This window comes from Pan paniscus, chromosome 20, assembly GCF_029289425.2.
Source record: "Pan paniscus chromosome 20, NHGRI_mPanPan1-v2.0_pri, whole genome shotgun sequence".
Taxonomy (NCBI): domain Eukaryota; kingdom Metazoa; phylum Chordata; class Mammalia; order Primates; family Hominidae; genus Pan; species Pan paniscus.
In genome coordinates, this window is record NC_073269.2 from 53,945,799 (window position 1) to 53,951,985 (window position 6,187).

Sequence of the window (6,187 nt, forward strand, 5' to 3'; positions counted from 1 at the left end):
ACTGCACTCTAGCCCCTGGGTGACAGAGAGAGACTTTATCTCAAAAAAAAAAAAAAAAAGAGAGAGACTGACAGAAAAAGACCAAGAACATTCTGTATGTGATGCTATTATTAGCTATAATAATGGCAGATATGGTTTGTTGATCACTGACCATAATCAGTGTTAAGATTTACATGATTTGACTCATCTAACCCTTCTCCAAACCCTCCCTTTCACCAAAAAATCTTTCATATTAAAAATTCACAGAGTTTTTTTTTTTTTGAGATGGAGTCTCACTCTGTCACCTAGGCTGGAGTGCAGTGGCATGATTTCGGCTCACTGCAACTTCTGCCTCCTGGGTTCGAGAGATTCTCCTGCCTCAGCCCCCCAAGTAGCTGAGACTACAGGCACGCACCACCACACTCAGCTAATTTTTTATTTTATATTTATTTATTTTTATTTTATTTTATTTTTTGAGATGGAGTTCCGCTCTTGTTGCCCAGGCTGGAGTGCAATGGCACGATTTCTGCTCACTGCAACCTCTGCCTCCCAGGTTCAAGCAATTCTCCTGCCTCAGCTTCCCGAGTAGCTGGGGTTACAGGCATGTGTCACCACGCCCAGCTGATTTTGTATTTGTAGTAGAGACGGGGTTTCTCCATGTTGGTCAGGCTGTTCTCAAACTCCCGACCTCAGGTGATCTGCCCGCCTCGGCCTCCCAAAGTGCTGGGATTACAGGTATGAGCCAGCGCGCCAGGCCCAATTCACAGAGTTTTAAAACATCAACTTTTAAAGATAGATGCTTTCTTTACATTAGATAAAACACACTTGTCTTAAGTGTTCAGTATAATTGCTTTGATAAATGTATGCAACTGGCTAGGTGCGGTGGCTCATGCCTGTAATCCCAACACTTTGGGAGGCTGAGGCAAGAGTATCACTTGAACCCGAGAGTTCAAGAGCATCCTGGGCAACATAGCAAGACCCTGTCTCTACAAAAAATAAAAAAAATTGGCTGGGCATGGTGGTGTGCACCTGTAGTCTTAGCTACTTGGGAGGCTGAGGTGGAAGGATCACTTGAGCCTGAGAGCTTAAGGCTGCGGTAAGCCATGTTTGTGCCACTGCCCTCCAGCCTGGGTGACACAGTGAGACCCGTCTCAAAAAAGGATCATCAACAACAAAGTATACAACTATGATACCAGCACCCAAACAAGAAGCATCCATCAGCCCCCAAATTTCCCTGGGACATTTTTGCAGTCATTTTATATTCATTCCCAGACCTGCCTGGGCAACCACCAATCTGCTTTCTCTAACTATAGATTACTTCTGTCTCTTCTAGAATTTCATATAAATGAAATAGTATCATATAGAGCTTTCTATAACTACAGATTATTTCCATATCTTCTAGAATTTCATAGAAATGAAATTGCATCACATACAACCTCTTGTGTCTGGCTTTTTTCACCCAACATAAATGATTTTGAGATTCTTCCATATCACATGTGTATCCACAGCTTGTTCCTTTTCAGTGCTGTGTTATAGTCCATTGTATGGACATACCATAATTTGCTTAACCATTCACTTGGGCTGTTTCTATTTTGGTCTTTTATGAATAAAGTTGTTGTGAATATTCTTGTACAAGTCTTCCTGTGGACATATGTTTATTTCTTATTTATTATTTTTCTCGAGACAGGGTCTTGCTTTGTCACTGAGGCTGGAGTATAGTGATCATGGCTTGCTGTATCTTTGTCCTGGGCTCAAGTGATCCTCCCATCTCAGCCTCCTAAGTAGCTGGGATTACAAGTGTGTACCATCATGCTCAGTTAATTTTAATATTTTTGTAGAGATGGGGTCTCATTATATTGCCCAGACTGGTCTCAAGCAGTCCTCCTGCCTCAGCCTCCCAAAGCTTTTTTTTTTTGAGACGGAGTCTTGCTCTGTCGCCACGCTGGAGTGCAGTGGCATGATCTCGGCTCACTGCAACCTCCACCTCCTGGGTTCAAGCAATTCTCCTGCCTTAGCCTCCCAAGTAGCTGGGACTACAGGCATGCACCACTACACCCAGCTAATTTTTGTATTTTTAGTAGAGATGGGGTTTCACCATGTTGGCTAGGATGGTCTCGATCTCTTGACCTTGTGATCCACTTGCCTCGGCCTCCCAAAGTGCTGGGATTTCAGGCGTGAGCCACTGCATGTGGTCCATTTTAGTTTTAATATGCATTTCCCTGATGATTTTTGATGTCATGGGCTTACTGGCCTTTTTGCATATCTTTTTTTTTTTTTTTTTTTTGAGATGGGAGGCTGGCTCTGTCACCCAGGCTGGAGTCAGTGGCACGATCTTGGTTCACTGCAACCTCCACCTCCTGGGTTCAACCAATTCTCTAGCCTCAGCCTCTGGAGTAGCCACCACACCTAATTTTTGTATTTTTAGTAGAGACAAGGTTTCACCATGTTGGTCAGGCTGGTCTCGAACTCCTGACCTCGGGTGATCCTCCGGCCTCGGCCTCCCAAAGTGCTGGGATTACAGGCATGAGCCACCATGCCCGGCTTTTTTTGTATTTTTAGTAGAGACAGGGTTTTGCCATGTTGCCCAGGTGGTCTTGAACTCCTGGGCTCTAGCCATCCTCCTGCCAAAGCCTCTCAAAGCGCTGGAATTACAGGCATGAGCCACTGTGCCCAGCCTGGTCTAAGAAATCCTTGCTCACTCCAAGACTTTAAAATATTCTCCTATGGATGCTTCTAGAAGCTTCCTGGTTGTAGCTTTTCATTTGGAGTGAGGTGGGAGTCAAGGTTTTGTTTTTTTTTTTTTTTGAGACAGAGTTTTGCTCTTGTTGCCCAGGCTGGAGTGTAATGGCGTGATTTTGGCTCATTGCAACCTCCACCTCCCGGGTTCAAGTGATTCTCCTGCCTCAGCCTCTCGAGTAGCTGGGATTACAGTCATGCACCACCACGCCTGGCTAATTTTTTGTAGTTTTAGTAGAGATGGGGTTTCTCCATGTTGGTCAGGCTGGTCTCGAACTCCTGACCTCAGGTGATCTGCCCGCCTCAACCTCCCAAAGTGCTGGGATTACAGGTGTGAGCCACCGCGCCCAGCCCAGTTTATTTTTATTTATTTACTTTTTTATGGTGAAAAGATATACATATATTGAGAATTAGCCAGCTGGACTCAGTTTAGATGATCCCAATTTTGTTGGCAACATCCAAAGCATTGTAACCAGGAGTCGGTTGAACATGTGACTTCTCTCCGTCAGGCCGAATCAGAGCTTCTTCACAGCCTGTTTGATCTGGTGCTCCTTGGCTTTAACATCTATAATGAAGGCAAGTGTGTTGTTGTCGTCTATCTTCTTCATGGCGGACTCAGTGGTCGGCGGAAACGTGATGATCGCAGAGTGGCCAAGCTTGTTTCTCCAGGGGGCGCTCTTCCGAGGATATTTGGGCTCCTTCCGGAGTCGCGCTGTCTTGGGCCGCCTGAAGGTGGGTGACCTGCGGATCTTTTCTGTGTGGCTGTGGACGGCTTTCAACACTGCTTTCTTGGCCTTTAAAGCCTTCGGTTTGGCTTGGGCTTTAGGAGAGGCAGGAGCTTCCTTCGCTTTCGGCACCATCTTGTGAAAAGACAAGGTTAATTTTTGTTTTTGACCTTTTTTTTTTTTTTTTGAGATGGAGTCTTTGCTGGGCGTGGTGGCTCACGCCTGTAATCCCAGCACTTTGGGAGGCTGAGGTGGGCGGATCACGAGGTCAGGAGATCAAGACCATCCTGCCTAACACGGTGAAACCCTGTCTCTACTAAAAATACAAAAAATTAGCCGGGTGTGGTGGCGGGCACCTGTAGTCCTAGCTACTCGGGAGGCTGAGGCAGGAGAATGGTGTGAACCCGGGAGGCAGAGGTTGCAGTGAGCCGAGATCGCGCCACCGTACTCCAGCCTGGGCGACAGAGCTAGACTCTGTCTCAAAAAAAAAAAAAAAAAAAAAAAAAAAAAAAAAGAGGGAGTCTCTCTGTGTCGCCAGGCTGGAGTGCAGTGGCCTGATCTCGGCTCACTGCAACCTCCGCCTCCCAGGTTCAAGCAATTCTCCTGCCTCAGCCTCCCAAGTAGCTGGGATTACAGGCATGTGCCACCACGCCTGGCTAATTTTTTGTATTTTAAGTAGAGATGGGGTTTCACCATATTGGCCAGGCTGGTCTCGAACTCTTGACCTTGTGATCTGCCCGCCTCAACCTCCCAAACTGCTGGGATTACAGGTGTGAGCCACCGCGCCCGGCCCAGGACCATTTGTTAAACTCCCCATCCTCTCATCAAATTGACTTGATACTTTGTTCAAAACAAGTTGATTGCATATGTGGATCTATTTCTGGATTTTCTCTTTTATTCTACTGATCTCTTTGTTGATCTTTATGCTCATAACACACTTTCTTGACTACTGTAGCTTAATAATAAATCTTGAAATTAGGTAGTATATGTTCTCCAGTTTTGTTCTTCTTTTTCAAGATTATTTGGCTATTCTAAATCCGCATTTCCGTCTAATTTTAGGATCATCTTATCAGTTTTATCAGAAAACTTGACTGAGATTTTGATTGGGATTGCAATGAATTTATAGACAGATTTGGGGAGACTATCCATGAACATCAGATGCCTTTCTGTTTATTTAGGTCTTCTTTTTTTTCTTTTTTTTTTTTTGAGACTGAGTCTCGCTCTGTAGCCCAGGCTGGAGTGCAGTGGCACCATCTCTGCTCACTGCAAGCTCTGCCTCCCGGGTTCACACCATTCTCCTGCCTCAGCCTCCCGAGTAGCTGGGGCTACAGAGGACTGCCACCAGGCCCAGCTGATTTTTTTGTATTTTTTTTAAGGAAAGACGGGGTTTCACTGTGTTAGCCAGGATGGTTTCTATCTCCTGACCTCATGATCTGCCTGCCTTGGCCTCCCAAAGTGCTGGGATTACAGGCGTGAGCCACCGTGCCTGGCCTTATTTAGGTCTTCTTTAACTTCTACGGGCAATGTTTTGATAATTGTGGTCGTAGCTGTCCTGCACATCCTACTTTCTTCCTAGGCATTTTATAGGTGTATGTGCATGCGTGCGTGTGTGTGTGTGTGTGTATTTTGAGACAGGGTCTTGCTCTGTTGCCCAGGCTGGAGTGCAGTGGTGCAGTGATGCTGCCTCAAACTCCTGGGCTCAAGCAATTCTCCTACCTCAGTCTCCCAAGTAGCTGGGACTACAGCTGTGCACTACCATGCCCAGCTAGTGTTATTTTAAATTTTTTTTTGTGTAGATGGAGTCTTGCTTTATTTTACAGGCTGGTATTGAATTCCTGGCCTCAAAGTAGCTGGGACGACAGCTGTGCACCACCATGCCCAGCTAGTTTTATTTTTTATTTTTTTTGTGTAGATGGGGTTTTGCTGTGTTGTACAGGCTGGTCTTGAATTCCTGGCCTCAAGCGATCCTCCTGCCTCGATCTCCCAAAGTGCTGGGATTACAGGAATGAGCCGCCACACTCAGCCTATTTTATGTTTTTTAATGCTTTTGTAAATAGTGTTTTTAAAAAACTTATTTTCCAATTTTTTGTTGCTATTATATAGGAATATAATTTGTTTCTTTTTTTAAAAAAAAAATTCCCACACAACACAAAGATATACAATTGGTTTTTGTTTATTGATTTTGTATCCTGGAACCTTGCCAAATTCATGAATTAATCCCAGGAGTTTGAGTGTGTGTGTGTGTGTGTGTGTGTCTGTGTGTGTCTGTGTGTGTGTTTATTCTGTAGATATTTTCTTATGTTAGCTACAAGAGTTACCACTTTATCCAAGATACAGTTCTGTAATGATAAAATAAAAGCACTTCTCTAGCAAGACATTCTAAGTGTACAAAAGTGAATAGGCCGGGCGTGGTGGCTCACATCTGTAATCCCAGCACTTCGGGAGGCCAAGGCAGGTGAATCACTTGAGGTCAGGAGTTTGAGACCAGCGTGGCCAGCATGTGAAACCCTGTCTCTACTAAAAATACAAAATTAGCTAGGTGTGGTGGAGGGCGCCTGTAATCCCAGCTACTTGGGAGGCTGAGGCACGAGAATTGCTTGAACCCAGGAGGTGGAGGTTGCAGTGAGCCAAGATAGCACCATTGCACTCCAGCCTGCGTGACACAGCAAGACCGTCTCAAAAAAAAAAAAGAAAGTGAATGAATACAGAACTAAAAATAAATTTCCATTCCATCCCCATTCCCAGAG

General features: G+C 45.0%; 1 pseudogene; it reads right to left on the minus strand.

Moving 5' to 3' along the window:
* Positions 1-1,782: 1,782 nt before the first annotated feature.
* On the minus strand, positions 1,783-6,186 carry LOC129394717 (large ribosomal subunit protein uL23-like; annotated as a pseudogene).
* Between the last annotated feature and the right edge of the window lies 1 nt (position 6,187).